Source organism: Coregonus lavaretus, assembly GCF_964263955.1.
Source record: "Coregonus lavaretus genome assembly, chromosome: 2".
Taxonomy (NCBI): domain Eukaryota; kingdom Metazoa; phylum Chordata; class Actinopteri; order Salmoniformes; family Salmonidae; genus Coregonus; species Coregonus lavaretus.
The window spans coordinates 61,667,578-61,687,293 of NC_139989.1; the positions used below are offsets into that span (position 1 = coordinate 61,667,578).

The following is a 19,716-nucleotide window of genomic DNA, read 5'->3' on the forward strand; positions in this document are numbered from 1 at the left end:
ATCATAATAACAACATGCTCTTCAATGTAAGGCTACAGTAAACTGTTAGGTCATCTCTGGTTGGTCAGAATCCTTTTTATGATAATAAACCTGGTAAGGATTCTGGGCTCCTCTGTCTTGGTTCAATTTAAACAATGATTCTCCTGATTCCCCGTCATTTAGTGCTGCTAACACTGATGCTCATCAACATGCTCAAATACAAACACTTGTTCTTTAGAATGCTCTTTATTGAATATCCACAATACAGCAAAGCTATAACATTTCCTCTATTCATCATTAGTAATTCAACTCATTTCCCCATAGTATAGGTCTACTCATCATGACAGTATTTCAGATGTTATGTTTTAGAGAACATGATGCTCGTACAGTGAATGCATCAACAGTAACTTGTCATGAGAAACAACCCTAAACAACTATTTGACATTACATTGGTTATTGTCATACTATTCACTGCTGCATTCATACTTCAGCCCAATATCATCCATGTTGTTTGGATTTTAACTCCTATATTTGACAGCAAAGCAAAGATCAAAACATCACTTAAAAGCTATAAACTCCCAACTGCACTCATTAAATATTGAAACTATTGCTTTACAGACTGCAACTAGTCTTTCTGATCTCTTTCTCAGAGAATGTTGACCCTAATGACACTTTACATGTGAACACCACGTCCTTGTCCCACTCTGTAGTCTGAATGATCAGATAGCTGCTGATCTTGAAGGTTTTGTCTGGTTGCTGCTCAGCAGGACTGGTAGAAACATCTTCTGTCACTGATTCACCGTTAGACATCCAGCTGACATCTGCAAACCCCTTGGACCTCTAAGACAGGTTGCTGGCCAGACACACTAGTGTTGCTCTGCTGGACTTGAGGTCTTCAGTGGATGGAGGGAACAGGGTCACAGCAGGTGTAGAAAGATCTCCATCTAGATTAGAAAATAGTCAATGGATGGGATTAGAAGGGAACAGATTTGATAACAGTTTATATTTCAGTAGATGTTGGTATCATTACCAATACACCCTGCATTAAGAGGAAACTGATGCAGCAATTAAATATAGAACTGCTGTTCATTATGTTCACAATTATATTGATAGAAGTAATCATACGGTGTTAAAATTTTATTTTCCCATGGAGCAGAGAGACATATCAATTTCTGGATACATTAATTACAATATTACATCACAGTCTTGGAAGACTCAAATGCTAAAAGCTGAACGAAATGTGCACATTGTAAATATAAAATACAAATAATTCACAAGCAAATGGAATATAAAAATAAATAAATGTATATATATATATATTTGTCTAAGAAATTGAACTGGATAACATTTCTGGAGATTAAATATCTCCTTTGCATGGATCTATATAGACAACAAAAACACAAGTTTGCATGATAAAACATGAACATAGCAGGCATTCACACTGTCAAAATGTTTTCTAAATAATTTACAAACAACATACGAGACAGGATTAAAGCAGGTGCAAAATATTAAATCAGTAAATATATAATATAAATTACATTTTATGAATTAAAACATTAAAAATATATATATATCTGACCAACATTATATTAGAAACAAAGCATATTCTGTAGATTAAAACATTAGAAGGGTACTCACCAGTAACAATCAGCTTGGTTCCTGGTCCGAATACCACTGTGTTTCAGTTTGTATACACGGCCATACAAAAAACTCCTCACTCTTACTACTGAGAGGACAGGAACTGAAACATCCCATTTAGACAGAGCTTCATTCTCACTACTGAGAGGACAGGAACTGAAACATCCCATTTAGACAGAGCTTCATTCTCACTACTGAGGGGACAGGAACTGAAACATCCCATTTAGACAAAGCTTCACTCTAACTACTGAGAGAACAGGAACTGAAACATCCCATTTGACAGAGCTTCACTCTCACTACAAACATGTCAGGCTTTTCTAGAGTTTCTCTTTATGAAGTAACAGTATATAGTATAGCGTCATATTCTGCTGTTGGTGTCTGGTCCTTTTGAATCCATCAGTTAAAGCACTATCTATATGATGCAGTCTTGACTTGATGATGATTACATCGAGAAAGGCCAAATCTCTTTTCACAGTCTTCTTATGATCTTTTTGACATGTAGGGATGGATGATTCTTCAATTTCCAGATCTCCCATTGTGTCATGTATATATTGTTATAATAATGACTGATCAACTTCAACTGCTGTTTCTTAGAGTTCACCCCTCTGCCACGCATAAAGCAGAAGTGGGTGTATTTGGGGAGGAGGTTTTTGTCCTGGTGTATATCACTGTGATACCCACTCGTCAACAGAGTAGTCATTTGTCTTACAGTAATACACTGCTGAGTCTTTCTCCTCCACATTATTAATAATCAAACGATAATCTGATATAGACTGATGATTAGATGTGAACTTAGGAGAGGAGAAACCGGAGCCATATTTTACAGAGGTCCAATTATAGTAGTACCACTGTAAAACGTACTGAGGAACTCCTCCTGGAACCTGTTTGTACCAATGAGCACTATTATCAACAGTCCCCAGGTTACAGTCCAGAGTGGCCGTCTCTATTATCAACAGTCCCCAGGTTACAGTCCATAGTGGCCGTCTCTATTATCAACAGTCCCCAGGTTACAGTCCATAGTGGCCGTCTCTATTATCAACTGTCCCCAGGTTACAGTCCATAGTGGCCGTCTCTATTATCAACAGTCCCCAGGTTACAGTCCATAGTGGCCGTCTCTATTATCAACAGTCCCCAGGTTACAGTCCATAGTGGCCGTCTCTATTATCAACTGTCCCCAGGTTACAGTCCATAGTGGCCGTCTCTATTATCAACAGTCCCCAGGTTACAGTCCATAGTGGCCGTCTCTATTATCAACAGTCCCCAGGTTACAGTCAATAGTGGCCGTCTCTCCTTTCCTCACTGCCACAACAGGAGGCTTATGTGTCACCACAGTCACACCACTGACACCTGGGAAATGAGAAGATGACATGTAGTAAAGAGAAACATACAGACTCATTATTCATAAAACATGAAGTAAAACCTCCAGGAAGTCAGACTCCTTACATGTTAGAGCAGTGATGAGAGTGCAGAGTGTCCCCAGCATGTTGTCCGTGTGTGGTGTGAACGACCCTTACTGTCCAGAGAGATGAGCAGGGTTGGCGTGTGTGAGGAGAGGAGAGGCTGCAGGACCCACCTATAAGGAGACACACAGGGATGACCAGAGGGAGGTGCCTCTACAGTTAACCTATCACCAAGCCAGGGAGGACCAGAGGGAGGGGGCTACTCTCAAACATACTGTATCTGGGGGGGGGGGGGGGGGGGGCTTCACAAGACCAACAGACAAATTTCAAAATAATCATTTTATATATCCTATATTTTTTATAATGATGATATACATTTAAATTACAGCTACTATTAAACTATAAAACATTTAAATATTTGAGAGAGGACTAATTCATAAACATATTGTATATTTTTTGTTGCATTGTAAAGAGCAGTATTATGTTTCTTCTCAGTTACGTAAGTTAGTTTATATCAGCATGTCATAATATACATACTAATAATATTATTATAATATTATCTGGACCTGATAGTGGGGTTCTGAACTAACAGTATATCACTAAATGACTGTTGATGTAATATGTCTCTACTGTAAACCAGGGGACTGACTATCATGGAGGTTATCTGATACATGGAGTCTTCTGTTAGGACTGAAAGGACCATCTGGAATATCACTTTATGATTCATGGTTTGTGACAACTAGGTGTAATTGTTCATGACAACATTCTACTAAATGTGTGAAGGGTTTTGTGTGAAACACAAGCATGGCATGTTCTCCTACTGCAGACACACTGGTTCAGGATGACTTGACATTCAGTTAGTATTTATATTCAGAACATCTGAAAGCAGAAGTGAGTGTATTTGGTGAGGAGGTTTTTGTCATGGTGTATATCACTGTGATACGTACTCTTTAGCAGAGTCGTCCCAGGTCTGACAGTAATACACTGCTGAGTCCTCCTCCTCCACATTATTAATAATCAAACGATAATCTGATTTAGACTGATGATTAGATGTGAATTTAGGAGAGGAGAAACCAGAACCATATTCTACAGAGCTCCAACCAGTGTGGTACCACCTTAACACGTACTGAGGGACTCCTCCTGGAACCTGTTTATACCAAACGAGCAGCACTATTCTCAACAGTCCCCAGGTTACAGTCCATAGTGGCCGTCTCTATTCTCAACAGTCCCCAGGTTACAGTCGATAGTGGCCGTCTCTATTATCAACAGTCCCCAGGTTACAGTCAATAGTGGCCATCTCTCCTTTCCTCACTGCCACAACAGGAGGCTTCTGTGTCACCACAGTCACACCACTGACACCTGGGAAATGAGAAGATTACATGTAGTAAAGAGAAACATACAGACTCATTATTCATAAAACATGAAGTAAAACCTCCAGGAAGTCAGACTCCTTACATATTAGAGCAGTGATGAGAGTACAGAGTGTCCCCAGCATGTTGTCAGTGTGTGGTGTGAACGGCCCTTACTGTCCAGCTGAGAGATGAGCAGGGTTGGTGTGTGAGGAGAGGAGAGGCTGCAGGACCCACCTATAAGGAGACAGACAGGGAAGACCAGAGGGAGGAGCCTCTACAGTTAACCTACCACTAGTTACTCTCATTGTTGATTGACATATCTGGGGGTTAACAGACTTCCACAGTTCTAATAATACTATTGTAATAATTGATCTTTACTCTATGCACACTAGACTATAAATAACTTTAAATGTGTCCCAACTATTTAAGCAAAGGGGCAGTATGATAAACACAGCTCCATTATATAATCCATGATGTTTATATTAATCACCACATATCCTCTACCCTCCTCCAGTATATAATCCATGATGTTAATATTTAATCATTCACCACAGAGGTCAGAGGTACAGCAGAATGATGGGTTATTCAGTCCCCCCCCCCCCCCTCCCTCAGAGCAGGTCTATGAAGTGCCTGGGGAAGCCATTATAGTGCAACAGTTTTGACCAGAGCCGATTTGTCCTTTATAGGGCCCTTGTCAAAAGTAGTGCTCAGTTATCCTGTCTCTCTATGGGTAACAAGGTTGACGTCATGCCACACCTGCTCAGTTATCCTGTCTCTCCATGGGTAACAAGGTTGACGTCATGCCACACCTGCTCAGTTATCCTGTCTCTCCATGGGTAACAAGGTTGACGTCATGCCACACCTGCTCAGTTATCCTGTCTCTACATGGGTAACTAGGTTGACGTCATGCTCCACCTGCTCAGTTATCCTGTCTCTCTACGGGTAACAAGGTTGACGTCATGCCACACCTGCTCAGTTATCCTGTCTCTCCATGGGTAACAAGGTTGACGTCATGCTCCAGCTGCTCAGTTATCCTGTCTCTCCATGGGTAACAAGGTTGACGTCATGCTCCAGCTGCTCAGTTATCCTGTCTCTCTACGGGTAACAAGGTTGACGTAATGCTCCAGCTGCTCAGTTATCCTGTCTCTCTACGGGTAACAAGGTTGACGTCATGCTCCAGCTGCTCAGTTATCCTGTCTCTCTACGGGTAACAAGGTTGACGTCATGCTCCACCTGCTCAGTTATCCTGTCTCTCTACGGGTAACAAGGTTGACGTTATGCTCCACCTGCTCAGTTATCCTGTCTCTCTACGGGTAACAAGGTTGACGTTATGCTCCACCTGCTCAGTTATCCTGTCTCTCCATGGGTAACAAGGTTGACGTCATGCTCCAGCTGCTCAGTTATCCTGTCTCTCCATGGGTAACAAGGTTGACGTCATGCCACACCTACTCAGTTATCCTGTCTCTCTATGGGTAACAAGGTTGACGTCATGCTCCACCTGCTCAGTTATCCTGTCTCTCCATGGGTAACAAGGTTGACGTCATGCCACACCTACTCAGTTATCCTGTCTCTCCATGGGTAACAAGGTTGACGTCATGCCACACCTACTCAGTTATCCTGTCTCTCCATGGGTAACAAGGTTGACGTCATGCCACACCTACTCAGTTATCCTGTCTCTCCATGGGTAACAAGGTTGACGTCATGCTCCACCTGCTCAGTTTTCCACCCCAAACACCACAAAATGGCCAAAAAGAGTAGAACCGGCTCACCTGCTTTTACTCTATGATTTGACTATTAGATGTTTGTTATGATGAATTTCTGGTATTGAGAAGTTCAGAATGCAAGAGAGTATGTTACGCAGATGGAGATTGGTTTCAGTCATTATTTAATGGTCGCAATATTGGATTCAATGACAGGGGGTACGGACATAGCCTCCTGCCATCTGAATGACTTCCATACAAAATCTCTCAGCTTATACAATGCCCCTTCCAATCTACTTTTATCTTACACAGTTGCTAACCATTATTATGTGTCACTCATCCTCCATCATATCATTCACCTACTTGGTATCATGTGGCACCCTAGCCAGGCCATTCCATCACGCGCCCTTCCTAAGATTAGCAACAGTGGCCCCCAATCTATCTTGGCACACTGACCTTCTGTTACTCACTCGTGACACCAATGACACATGATGTGTCCTTGTTCTCTGTCCACATACAGCTTCATACATTAATTAATGTTGTATCACAAATCATCATAACAATGTTCAATGTTTCTTTTGAAAAAACGATTTAAAAAGGAATAGTTTCAACATATTAACTAAAGGTGGACTCAGCAAAATGATGTTGCCACGAGCAGCACCGGAGAAATTGAGATGGGCGAGACGCAACACTTCACTCTCACACAGTAACACACATTATCTGCGCATGTGCACGGGTTCACTTCATGCTGTTCACCAGCGTGGTAGCCAGGGCATCAAAAGAGCGGAGAAATTGAGCCTCGCGATTCAATGCTCTTAGTTGTTGCGAAAATTAACCCACTACGCTGTTTACTTTCTGCATCTACATCATATCGCTGAGTCTACCTTTAAAATTAGAATTCAGCTCAGGTCACAGAGCTGACCTTAAAATGAGGGACAGACGTAAATGAATCACATGAAATAAATAATAATCGTCAGAAATGATTTCGTCAAAGTAAAAAAATAACTACGGCTTTACAGTGATGGTGAAACTTGGAGACATTTGCGGATTAAGTGGGTTAAAATCTTCCTAGAAGTTACACAGGTTTGACGGAGGGACATGTCAAAATTGTGAATTTTGTCACCTTAGCAAGCCTTTATTCTAAAAATCTGATGTATTGAATTCTCCATGTGGTCTATATTAAAGGGCACTTCATTTAATAGCAGGCTTTTAAAATTCAATATTGGTGCACCATTTCTACTTCAAGTATCAAAGAGACACAAAAGGCCTCTTTTATTTTTGTGGAACGACCCATCTGTTACTTTCTCTCCCTCCTCCTTGTCTCCAAGGATCCCTCGTTCCACTCCACATTCCTCAATCCTCCTCCCCTCTGCAACTTCACTCCATCTTCTCTTTACTCCACTGGGCTGTCAGACCAAAAGATGACTCAGTCTAACTGTCTCTGATTTATCCAGGGCAGCCAGGGTAGTGGCTGGTAGCCTCGAGGTCAGCGTGTCGAGCCAGTAACCGAAAGGTTGCTGGTTCGAATACCAGAGCTGACAAGGTGGGGGAAAAATCTGTTGCTGTGGCCTTGAACAAGGCACTTAACACAAAAAATGTTAAGGCCCGCTGTACAATGGTGACCCTGGCTGTGACTCCACTTCCTGCGGGTGTCTCATGGGGAGTTGGGATATGCAAAAAAACACATTTGTGTGTAACAGGACAAATATAAGCACCCCCCAATTATTTATTACTGGCTGAGTAGAGACTATAGTGAATACAAATTTAATCTAATTTACTTAACATTCGATCAATTAATCAAACATATTTTATAAAGCACTTTTTACTTCAGCAGCTGTCACAAAGTGCTTTACAGATACCCAGCCTAAAACCCCAAATGTGCAAGCAGGTAAACCTCCCTAGAAGGAAGGAACCTAGAGAGGAAGCACGCTCAGAGGGAGGAACCTAGAGAGGAACCAAGCTCAGAAGAAGGAACCTAGAGAGGAACCAGGCTCAAAGGGAGGAACCTAGAGAGGCACCAGGCTGAGGAAGGAACCTAGAGAAGAACCAAGTTCAGAGGAAGGAACCTAGAGAGGAACCAGTCTCAGAGAGGAACCAGGCTCAGAGGAAATAACCTAGAGAGGAACCAGGCTCAGAGGGAGGAAACTAGAGAGGAACCAGGCTGAGGGAGGAACCTAGCAAGGAACCAGGCTCAGAGGAAGGAACCTAGAAAGGAACCAGGCTGAGGAAGGAACCTAGAGAGGAACCAGGCACAGAGGAAGGAACCTAGAGAGGCACCAGGCTCAGAGGAAGGAACCTAGAGAGGAACCAAGCTCAGATGAAGGAACCTAGAGAGGAACCAAGCTCAGAAGAAGGAACCTAGAGAGGAACCAGGCTCAAAGGGAGGAACCTAGAGAGGCACCAGGCTGAGGGAGGAACCTAGCGAGGAACCAGGCTCAGAGGAAGGAACCTAGAGAGGAACCAGGCTGAGGAAGGAACCTAGAGAAGAACCAAGTTCAGAGGAAGGAACCTAGAGAGGAACCAGTCTCAGAGAGGAACCAGGCTCAGAGGAAATAACCTAGAGAGGAACCAGGCTCAGAGGGAGGAACCTAGAGAGGAACCAGGCTGAGGGAGGAACCTAGCGAGGAACCAGGCTCAGAGGAAGGAACCTAGAAAGGAACCAGGCTGAGGAAGGAACCTAGAGAGGAACCAGGCACAGAGGAAGGAACCTAGAGAGGCACCAGGCTCAGAGGAAGGAACCTAGAGAGGAACCAAGCTCAGATGAAGGAACCTAGAGAGGAACCAAGCTCAGAAGAAGGAACCTAGAGAGGAACCAAGCTCAGATGAAGGAACCTAGAGAGGAACCAGGCTCAGAGAGGAACCAGGCTCAGAGGAAGGAACCTAGAGAGGAACCAGGCTCAGAGGGAGGAACCTAGAGAGGAACCAAGCTCAGAAGAAGGAACCTAGAGAGGAACCAGGCTCAAAGGGAGGAACCTAGAGAGCAACCAGGCTGAGGGAGGAACCTAGAGAGGAACCAGGCTCAGATGGAAGGATCCTAGAGAGGAACCAGGCTCAGATGGACTGTTCATCTATACACAGTACATTCATGGGATTACGGTTCCTGAAACTGGCTTTGAGAGCAATAAAATGTTATCCAAAGTGTTTATGCTGTTATGAGAGATAGTGATAATATCATGGGCCTGTACTGTACATCAATTCTACCAACAGAGGGCCTTCTTTCATTAGAAAATACAGGGACTGTGTACACCACTGTGTGTGTGTGTGTGTGTGTGTGTGTGTGTGTGTGTGTGTGTGTGTGTGTGTGTGTGTGTGTGTGTGTGTGTTTTTGTGTGTGTGTGTCAAGCTCTAGTCTTCTAAAACTGAACAAGAGAGAGCGAGAGAGACAGACAGACAGACAGACAGACAGACAGACAGACAGGCAGGCAGGCAGACAGACAGACAGAGAGAGAGAGAGAGAGAGACAGAGAGAGACAGAGAGAGACAGAGAGAGAGAAATGAGAGAGATTGGACAGGGAAACATGACTGATCATTTTCCACTGTGTATGTTTGTCTTTAATATATAATGTACAATGTTTATGTGTGTATAGTGTGTATAATGTTTATGTGTATATAATGTTTATGTGTATATAATGTTTATGTGTGTGTAATGTTTATGTGTATATAATGTTTATGTGTGTATAATGTTTATGTGTATATAATGTTTATGTGTGTATAATGTTTATGTGTATGTAATGTTTATGTGTGTATAATGTTTATGTGTGTATAGTGTTTATGTGTGTATAATGTTTATGTTTGTATAATGTTTATGTGTATGTAATGTTTATGTGTGTATAATGTTTATGTGTGTATAGTGTTTATGTGTGTATAATGTTTATGTTTGTATAATGTTTATGTGTATGTAATGTTTATGTGTGTATAATGTTTATGTGTGTATAATGTTTATGTGTGTATAATGTTTATGTTTGTATAATGTTTATGTGTGTATAATGTTTATGTGTATCTAATGTTTATGTGTATATAATGTTTATGTGTGTATAATGTTAATGTTTATATGTTTATGTGTATGTAATGTTTATGTGTATATAATGTTTATGTGCGTATAATGTTTATGTGTATATAATGTTTATGTGTGTATAATGTTAATGTTTATATGTTTATGTGTATGTAATGTTTATGTGTGTATAATGTTCATGTGTATATAATGTTTATGTGTTTATAATGTTTATGTGTGTAATGTTTATGTGTGTATAATGTTCATGTGTAATTACCTTTAGAAGCAGCATTGTCTACAACCTGCGATCGGATTGAATCCCGGTCTTATTTTATATAAGGTCTATCAACATGGTGTCAACAGAGATCCTGTCACTCTGACCAAGGCCAATAGAGTCAAGTAAACATCACCCATCAGGTAACATCATCACACTGAGCCAGGCCAGGCCCCTCTGAATAGAGTCAAGTAAACAACATCAAGTGTTTGGCAGTTGAGGACCTCCAGCAAACAATAAACATTCCAGCAAACAACTAGTCTTTTGACAGATGTTACCATACAGTCTATGTTACCATACAGTCTATGTACCATACAGTCTCTGAGGATAATAATTTCACTGTATCCTGCTTTTACATCTGCCACCCTGTGAATGTGACTAATAAACGGATCTAATCTAATTTATGTTACCTAGTGTGTCCACCAGAGATTAGATCAGACCAGACCAGACCAGACCATGGTCATACATCAAAGGCAAATGGAGTTGCCCTTGATTTGCACTGAGCATGGTCGTGTTTGCATTTTTGGGACTATTCCATTGATTGATCCCATTGTACCAGGCAAGCTAAATCACGCACAAATGCACGCACGCACACACCTGTCCTGCACTGATTTAAATTGCTTTCTTATTCCAAATCACCACCTGTTCACGTGTTGTATTACTATTCTGAGACACAGTCCTCTGTCTGTCCCTATCCCTACCCCCTCTTTTCGAGCCTCCTCATCTCTCCCCTCACCACGGTGCAGATACCAGATTCCGAAACGGAGTCAGCGAGATTCCAGTTAGGGTAGGCTTGGACGGGACACCTTAAACAAGATGGCGCTTCCCCTGTTGCCAGCTAAAGTGACGGTCCGATAATGCAATGACTATTGAATATCTCCTAGGGAATATAGCAAGGATTCTGGATAACTCTGTGCAGCCTATTACGTCATGTTGCATTGATCTACTCTAAAGACAGAGCAAGAGCATAACTTGACTTGGAGACTAATATTGCCCTGGACGAATGCCAGGGTATGTGTACAGTCAGAGACAAAACCGAAAACGATGTATCCTAAATAACCGAATCACGTCGATAAAGCAGCGCGCCGCGGTGTTCTCTTTTCTGGCTCATCATCATCAAACTGGTTGGATGACGGAGAAGGAAAGCGTGGGACGGGAGATACAACTATGCCTATCTATCGTTTTTAATCGTACGCCAGTCAAGAGAATGGCAGCGGTATCAAATTGAAAAACAAAAACCGACGGGAATGTTTGTCAACATCTGTGTATTGATCGGATGTGAAGGATCAGACAGAACAGCGCGCGCACTGCGTCTCAGGGGTGTCAAGGTGAAATAGCTAAAAATGCAGTGTTCGATTTGACTAGCATACAATCCTTCGGCTAAATGTGCTTTACTCAACATCTGATATATTTCCATGTTGTATTTTGGTAAACCCTGCCTGCTGCCGTCTCAAGCCTGAAGAGGAGGGAGGATGTTCGTGGCTCTCTCTGTGATGGTCATGTCTTCAGCCTTCTTTAATCCCAGTTTTGCCTTCAGTTCCCATTTTGACTCAGGTACGTGTCGATTTCAAACTGACATTTAATGTGTGTGTTGTTTAATGCGTTTCATCTAATGTCCGTGTCAGAATGTGTTGCTAGTATTGAATTTGAAACATAATGTGTGTCTTCTTCATCATCATCATCATGATCATCATCATCAGGTCCCTATATGTTGCATCATTGTGTGTTTAAACTCTGCTAGATACTGGTCTTTAAGCTCCATGTGAAGGATATGGATGTTTATCTGTCAACAACAGCAGCTAGATCAATATACAGTAGCCAGTGTGCTGTTGGCAGCCTTTATAGCCTGGTTGTGTGTGTGTGTGTGTCTCTGTGTGTGTTGACATTTAGGCTGTCTTCTTCTCCCCCTCTGTAGTCAGACCCCCTGCAGCACCCCTTTTTTTTGCCTCTTGGGGCAGTTTCCATGGCAACCCGAGGGGAGGGTGGCATGTTGTTATTTTAGAGGAACACTGAGGAAGCTGGGATGAAGGACAGTGTGTGTGTAGGTGTGTGTTGGTGTGTGTGTTGGTGTGTGTGTGTGTGTGTGTGTAGGTGTGTGTGTGTGTGTGTTGGTGTGTGTGTGTGTGTGTGTGTTTCACTACCATGCTATTGCATGCCTTTCTCATCTTTATCCGCAGTGGAGAGAGGCAGCTCAAAGCCAACCTAGCACGCAGACCCCTAGCCCAGCTCAAACCTACTTCAGTTCACTGGAGACCTCCCTCCCTGACCCTGGCTCTATGGCTTGTTGTTGAAGGCACAGTAGTCTGCCTGTCTGCAGTGTTTACCCAGAGCATCAGGGCAACTGGACAGGACAGAGCCAACATGGACTCTGGCTACTAGAGCCAGCATGATGGGCAGGCGCACTCAGGTGCTGCTGTGTTGGGGGAGAGCTGGAGAGGAGAGGAGTGAGGGAGGGGGGTGTGAGGAGAGAGAGAGTAGAGGGGGAGAGGAGAGAGGTGGAGAGGAGGAGAGAGAGTAGAGGTGGAGGGGAGGGGGAGAGAGGTGGAGAGGAGGAGAGAGAGTAGAGGTGGAGAGGAGGGGGGAGAGAGGTGGAGAGGAGGAGAGAGAGTAGAGGGGGAGAGAAGGGGGGAGAAAGGTGGAGAGGAGAGAGAGTAGAGGGGGAGTGAGGAAGGGAAAGGGGGATACCTAGTAGTTGTACAACTGAATGCATTCAACTGAAATGTGTCTTCCGCATTTAAGGAAGGGGGACGTGTGCAGACAGCCTCAGTGAAGAGTTGAATTAGAGCAGAATAAATGAATGGGAGGTAAACAGTTGAGGTTGTCCCTGCGGTTTGTGTGTGTGTGTGTTGTGTGTATTGTGTGTGTGTGTGTGTGTGTGTGTGTGTGTTTAAACAGCATTGAGTGTCCCTGCATTAGGCTGTATGTGCTCAGCATATAAATGAGGCCCTGAGGACCAGCCTCCTACAGCTCACTCTGGTTGCTGCGCTGCATACAGGATCTCTCTTTCTGTTGCTCTCTTATTCCCAGACCGGTCATTAGTGATATGGGGGTTTCAGTACCCCATGTTGTACCGGTCACTAGTGATATGGGGGTTTCAGTACCCCATGTTGTACCGGTCACTAGTGATATGGGGGTTTCAGTACCCCATGTTGTACCTGTCACTAGTGATACAAGGGTTTCAGTACCCCATGTTGTACTGGTCACTAGTGATATGGGGGTTTCAGTACCCCATTTTGTACCTGTCACTAGTGATATGGGGGTTTCAGTACCCCATGCTGTACCTGTCACTAGTGATATGGGGGTTTCAGTATCCCATGCTGTACTGGTCACTAGTGATATGGGGGTTTCAGTACCCCATGTTGTACCGGTCACTAGTGATATGAGGTTTCAGTACCCCATGCTGTACCGGTCACTTGTGATATGGGGGTTTCAGTACCCCATGTTGTACCGGTCACTAGTGATATGGGGGTTTCAGTACCCCACACTGTACCGGTCACTAGTGATATGGGGGTTTCAGTACCCCATGTTGTACCGGTCACTAGTGATGTGGGGGGTTTCAGTACCCCATGCTGTACCGGTCACTAGTGATATGGGGGTTTCAGTACCCCACGCTGTACCGGTCACTAGTGATATGGGGGTTTCAGTACCCCATGCAGACAAAAACATTAGTTTGTCTCTTGTCTGTGGTTTTTAGAATGTTGAGTAGCTTCAGAGGTCAACAGAGGTCAGCAGAGTTCACAGCCAATGTTCCCTCTAATTTGTTTCGGCACTGAGCAGATTTCAGGTCTGCTTAGCGCATATGGGGGTTTCAGTACCCCATGTTGTACTGGTCACTAGTGATATGGGGGTTTCAGTACCCCATTTTGTACCTGTCACTAGTGATATGGGGGTTTCAGTACCCCATGCTGTACCGGTCACTAGTGATATGGGGGTTTCAGTACCCCATGTTGTACCGGTCACTAGTGATATGGGGGTTTCAGTACCCCATGCTGTACCGGTCACTAGTGATATGGGGGTTTCAGTAACCCACGCAGACAAAAACATTAGTTTGTCTCTTATCTGTGGTTTTTAGAATGTTGAGTAGCTTCAGAGGTCAACAGAGGTCAGCAGAGGTCACAGCCAATGTGCCCTCTAATTTGTTTTTTCGGCACTGTGCAAATTTCAGGTCTGCTGATCGCAAACTTGAACATTGTGAAACTTCCAGTGCGCGTTTACTGTGAACACTAAGTTACAGTTTTAACAGTGGCCAAGTAGGCTACTGTGGCTATTGGATCATAATGTAGGCCTACCATCAAAAAATTGAGTGGCCTACCATCAAAAACAATGGAGAAAATGCATCCCATAACATTTTAACATGGAAATAGCTGTTCTATCATTCAGCCTACAGTAGCAGCCAATATGTGGTGTTCAATGTAGGCCTACATTCCATGCAGGGCTTGACATTAACCTGTTGACCCATTTGTCCTTGAGACAAGGAGGTGACTGAAAATGTTGTTGTGTTGTTTGATGCAAGAAACCACTTTACAAAATAAAATACATTATTATTCCCATACTATTATTACAGAGAATCAGACAAATAATGCTACCCTCTGCCTATTGGCTACTTAGCTTAATACAACACTGCCCCTTTAAGACAAAAAAAAGCTCTTTGCCTGACTGGCTTTTCAAAGATGTGTAGAAATGTACACATTTTGTGCTCTTGTAGGAAGCAGTCACTCCCCTATTGCTGAAATAAAACGTATCTATAACTGGGCTAATAACTCACTAACTAGCAAAGGATATTAACAAAATGTGCACCTGGCTACATGCAGCTCTCGCTTTGATCTCAAATCAAGTGCATCTACTCACACCACAGCTGTAAATACAGTCCAGTTGAAAGTAAATGGCACAGATCCATATATGCCAATGGTCTATTTGCATATAGGCCTGCTGCAGCTCTGATTGGCTATGCCTCACTGGTCTGTGTAGAGTACTAAATAGACTGAGTCATGCCAATAGAATCCTACTCCGATGCATTCAGCCAACAACAAAATCTCTTGCATAGTTCGGTTTGTTTCGGTATGTTGCATTGAAAGTGGCTAATATTGCGTTGATTCCATCACAAATGCCACAGTAAAGGGAAACGTTGATAGTGTTAACTAACAGGGAAAACTCTAGAAAGTTGAGTGAAGTTTAATCTCCAGCTTCTCTCCTTGGGCTGAGATTTGTTCTGCACGCTGCACGGCAGTCCCAGGGAGATGCGAGGCAGTCTCGGGGCTACTGCATGCCCGGGCACGCGTGCAACTTAGAGGTCAACAGAGGTCACAGCACAGGTCAACAATGAGGTGATGAGAAGTAAGAACTCAGACAAGAGGCCTACTAGAAGCTGGGGTCGGCTTCAGTTCTACATTACAGAGTGTTCAGATAGATGTATGTCACATAGAGCAGACAGGCATGCTTCTCCATCATGTACTGTGGATTAGGGAATCTTATCAGCTTCATAGAATACATTTCTATCTGCTCAGAACGTTGCTGAAAGCAACCCAGGGTGGTGTCCAACTGTTCATTAGGGCACAGCGTAGCAAAACGTTTCAAAACGTTGTGCAACAGAACATAAGAAAGAGCCTTTCTTACTGGACAAGTTCAGAGAGTTAGTACCATCCCGTTTCTCCCATTGTATAGATCAGGGGTGTCAAACATACGGGCCGCAAATTTTGACGGCGAGGAAATATAATCAGTTTTCAGTGCGGCCCCCCGGACCTCGTTGAAAAGCGAATGTATCCCACAGGCCTGGCTCCATACTGCAGGCTGGAGCCACCCTGCCCTAGCAATACGTTACCCTGACCAGGCCAGTAATGGAAGGGAGAATCAATGTTGCCACGGTGATGGATGGGCTAGGTAGAGGAGGAGCCAAAGAGGAGGAGCCACGAAGTAGAGCCAATCAGATGGATGCACATTCTAAACACGAACAGTCCTACACCCTCCTATTCTGTCTGTCATTCTTACACACAACACAAAAACAAAACAGCTCCCATTCTCCCTAACACTCATTAACACATCATCTCTCTCCCCCCTCTCCCTCTCCATCCTCCTCCTGTCCTCATTTCCTCTCCCATTCTCCATCACACCATCTCTCTGTCCCATCTCTCACTCTTTTCTTCCATCTCCCTCCCCCTCTCTCCCCCTCCCTCCTCCCCCTCCCTCTCTCCAACCTCTCTCTCACTGTCCTTCTCCCCCCTCCTCCCTCTCTCTTCTCCTCCTGTACCCCTTCCTCTTTCTCCTCCTCTCTCTCCATCCTCCTGTACCACTTCTCCTGCTGTACCACTTTTCCTCCTGTACCACTTCTCTTCCTGTACCACTTCTCCTGCTGTACCACTTTTCCTCCTGTACCACTTCTCTTCCTGTACCACTTCTCCTCCTGTACCCCTTCTCTTCCTGTACCCCTTCTCCTCCTGTATCCCTTCTCCTCCTGTGATGGTGTGAGATGCAGGCAGACACCCTTCCCTCCCCAGCAGGTGTCAAGAGCACAGCTGCAATCACAGGAAATAAACCACACTCTGCTGATGTGTTAAATACTGCATGGGCTCTGAGCTGACACACACACACACAGGCACACACACACACACACAAACACACACATACACACACACACACACACGCAAGCCCACACGAACACACAGAGGAATCAGGAATCACAGTAGTGGGTGGATTAGTGCCAGCGTGCTGTCTGTCTGTCTGTCTGTCTGTCTGTCTGTCTGTCTGTCTGTCTGTCTGTCTGTCTGTCTGTCTGTCTGTCTGTCTGTCTGTCTGTCTGTCTGTCTGTCTGTCTGTCTGTCTGTCTGTCATATCTTCACCAAGCCATGCTCACCTCACCCACATCACTGAGAGACATGGTGATGACTTCATACCTTCACCAAGCCATGCTCACCTCACCCACGTCACTGAGAGACATGGTGATGACTTCATACCTTCACAAAGCCATGCTCACCTCACCCGCGTCACTGAGAGACATGGTGATGACTTCATACCTTCACCAAGCCATGCTCACCTCACCCACGTCACTGAGAGACATGGTGATGACTTCATACCTTCACCAAGCCATCCTCACCTCACCCACGTCACTGAGAGACATGGTGATGACTTCATACCTTCACAAAGCCATGCTCACCTCACCCACATCACTTAGAGACATGGTGATGACTTCATACCTTCACCAAGCCATGCTCACCTCACCCACGTCACTGAGAGACATGGTGATGACTTCATACCTTCCAAAGAGCCTGACACAACAAAAAACTACTGACATATATTGCTCAGGGGAGGACAAACACAGACTAGCATTGTTGTATGTGTGTGTTGTTCTCCATGACTGTCACACTAGTGTCACCTCTTGTTTCCCCTGTCAGCAGGAAGCCTGAAGGACAGTCACACCATGACTGCGTTCCAAATGGCACCCTGTTCTCCTTATAGTGCACTACATTTTACCAGGACTCCAGGGCCCGAAACTAGTGCACTATATAAGGAATAGGATACCATTTGGGACACAGACCAGAGCTACAATCTCTGTCTCTCTCTCTCTGTCTCTCTCTCTCTCTCTCTCTCTCTCTCTCTCTCTCTCTCTCTCTCTCTCTCTCTCTCTCTCTCTCTCTCTCTCTCTCTCTCTCTGTCTCTCTCTCTCTGTCCTCTCTCTCTCTCTCTCTCTCTCTCTCTCTCTCTCTCTCTCTGTGTCTCTCTCTCTCTCTCTCTCTCTCTCTCTCTCTCTCTCTCTCTCTCTCTCTCTCTCTCTCTCTCTCTCTCTCTCTCTGTCTCTCTCTCTCTGTCTCTCTCTCTCTCTCTCTCTCTCTCTCTGTCTCTCTCTTTATCTCTCTCTGTGGCTCTCTGTCTCTCTCTCTTTGTCTCTCTCTGTCTCTCTCTTTATCTCTCTCTCTTTATCTCTCTCTCTGTGGCTCTCTGTCTCTCTCTCTGTCTCTCTCTCTCTGTCTCTCTCTGTCTCTCTCTTATCTCTCTCTCTCTTTATCTCTCTCTCTCTTTGGCTCTCTGTCTCTCTCTCTCTCTGTCTCTCTACTGTGAGCTCAGTGAGCGCTTGTCTCTGTATCCCTCTCTACTGTGAGCTCAGTGAGAGCTGTCTCTGGTGCTGAATCATGCAACCAGGTAGAGTAGAGTTACACCTTCACTCTCCATGGTCCTGTATGTCGCAAGCTCTAGTTTGTGTGTGTGTGTTAGGGATGGGGGGGAATCAATACAGTTACATATCACAATATTATTTTGAACAATATTATATCGTTACTTTGACTCCAAGTATCACATTTCTTTAATTAAAAAACTACATTTTTGCTAAGTAGCGTGAGCTAGTGCTAATCATCTGTACCTGTGCCAGAAATACAGTATTTTTTAAATTAATTGTTTAATATAACAGTAGGTAATGTCAGGTTTAACCCCCTAACAGTGTTATATAACAGAAGGTAATGTCAGGTTTAACCCCTAACAGTGTTATATAACAGTAGGGTAATGTCAGGTTTAACCCTAACATGGTATATAACAGTAGGTAATGTCAGGTTAACCACCTACATGGTATATAACAGTAGGTAATGTCAGGTTTAACCACCTAACATGGTATATAACAGTAGGGTAATGTCAGGTTTAACCCCTAGACATGGTATATAACAGTAGGTAATGTCAGGTTAACCACCTAACAATGGTATATAACAGTAGGTAATGTCAGGTTTAACCACCTAACATGGTATATAACAGTAGGTAATGTCAGGTTTAACCCCTACATGGATATAACAGTAGGTAATGTCAGGTTTAACCACCTAACATGGTATATAACAGTAGGTAATGTCAGGTTTAACCCCCTAACATGGTATATAACAGTAGGGTAATGTCAGATTTAACCACCTAACATGGTAGATAACAGTAGGTAATGTCAGGTTATAACCACCTAACATGGTATATAACAGTAGGTAATGTCAGGTTTTAACCCCCTAACATGGTATATAACAGTAGGTAATGTCAGGTTTAACCACCTAACATGGTATATAACAGTAGGGAATGTCAGGTTTAACCACCTAACATGTATATAACAGGTAGGTAATGTCAGGTTTTACCCCCTAACATGGTATATAACAGTAGGTAATGTCATGTTTAACCACCTAACATGGTATATAACAGTAGGTAATGTCAGGTTTGTGTGTGCGTGCGTGCATGTGTGTATGTGTGTGCGTGGTTGCAGCGTTTGTATTTGTGTGTGTGTGTGTGTGTGTGGGTTGTAGGATTAAGAAGTCAAGCTAACAGCTTAGCCTTATTGAGAACACAATTAGCGTTGATCTGTAACAGTCAGTCAATGACATGAAGACCTTAACACCAGATCATTCCAAATATACCCTAACCCCCTAAGGTCATA

General features: G+C 43.7%; 1 pseudogene across 1 annotated transcript; it reads right to left on the minus strand.

Moving 5' to 3' along the window:
- Positions 1–487: 487 nt before the first annotated feature.
- On the minus strand, positions 488–3,100 carry LOC311100885 (immunoglobulin lambda-1 light chain-like; annotated as a pseudogene). Its single transcript has 5 exons — positions 3,061–3,100; positions 2,844–2,964; positions 2,295–2,517; positions 1,618–1,651; positions 488–923 (listed from the first exon to the last, which is right to left on the minus strand). The product of its transcript is annotated as an immunoglobulin lambda-1 light chain-like (transcript).
- Between the last annotated feature and the right edge of the window lie 16,616 nt (positions 3,101–19,716).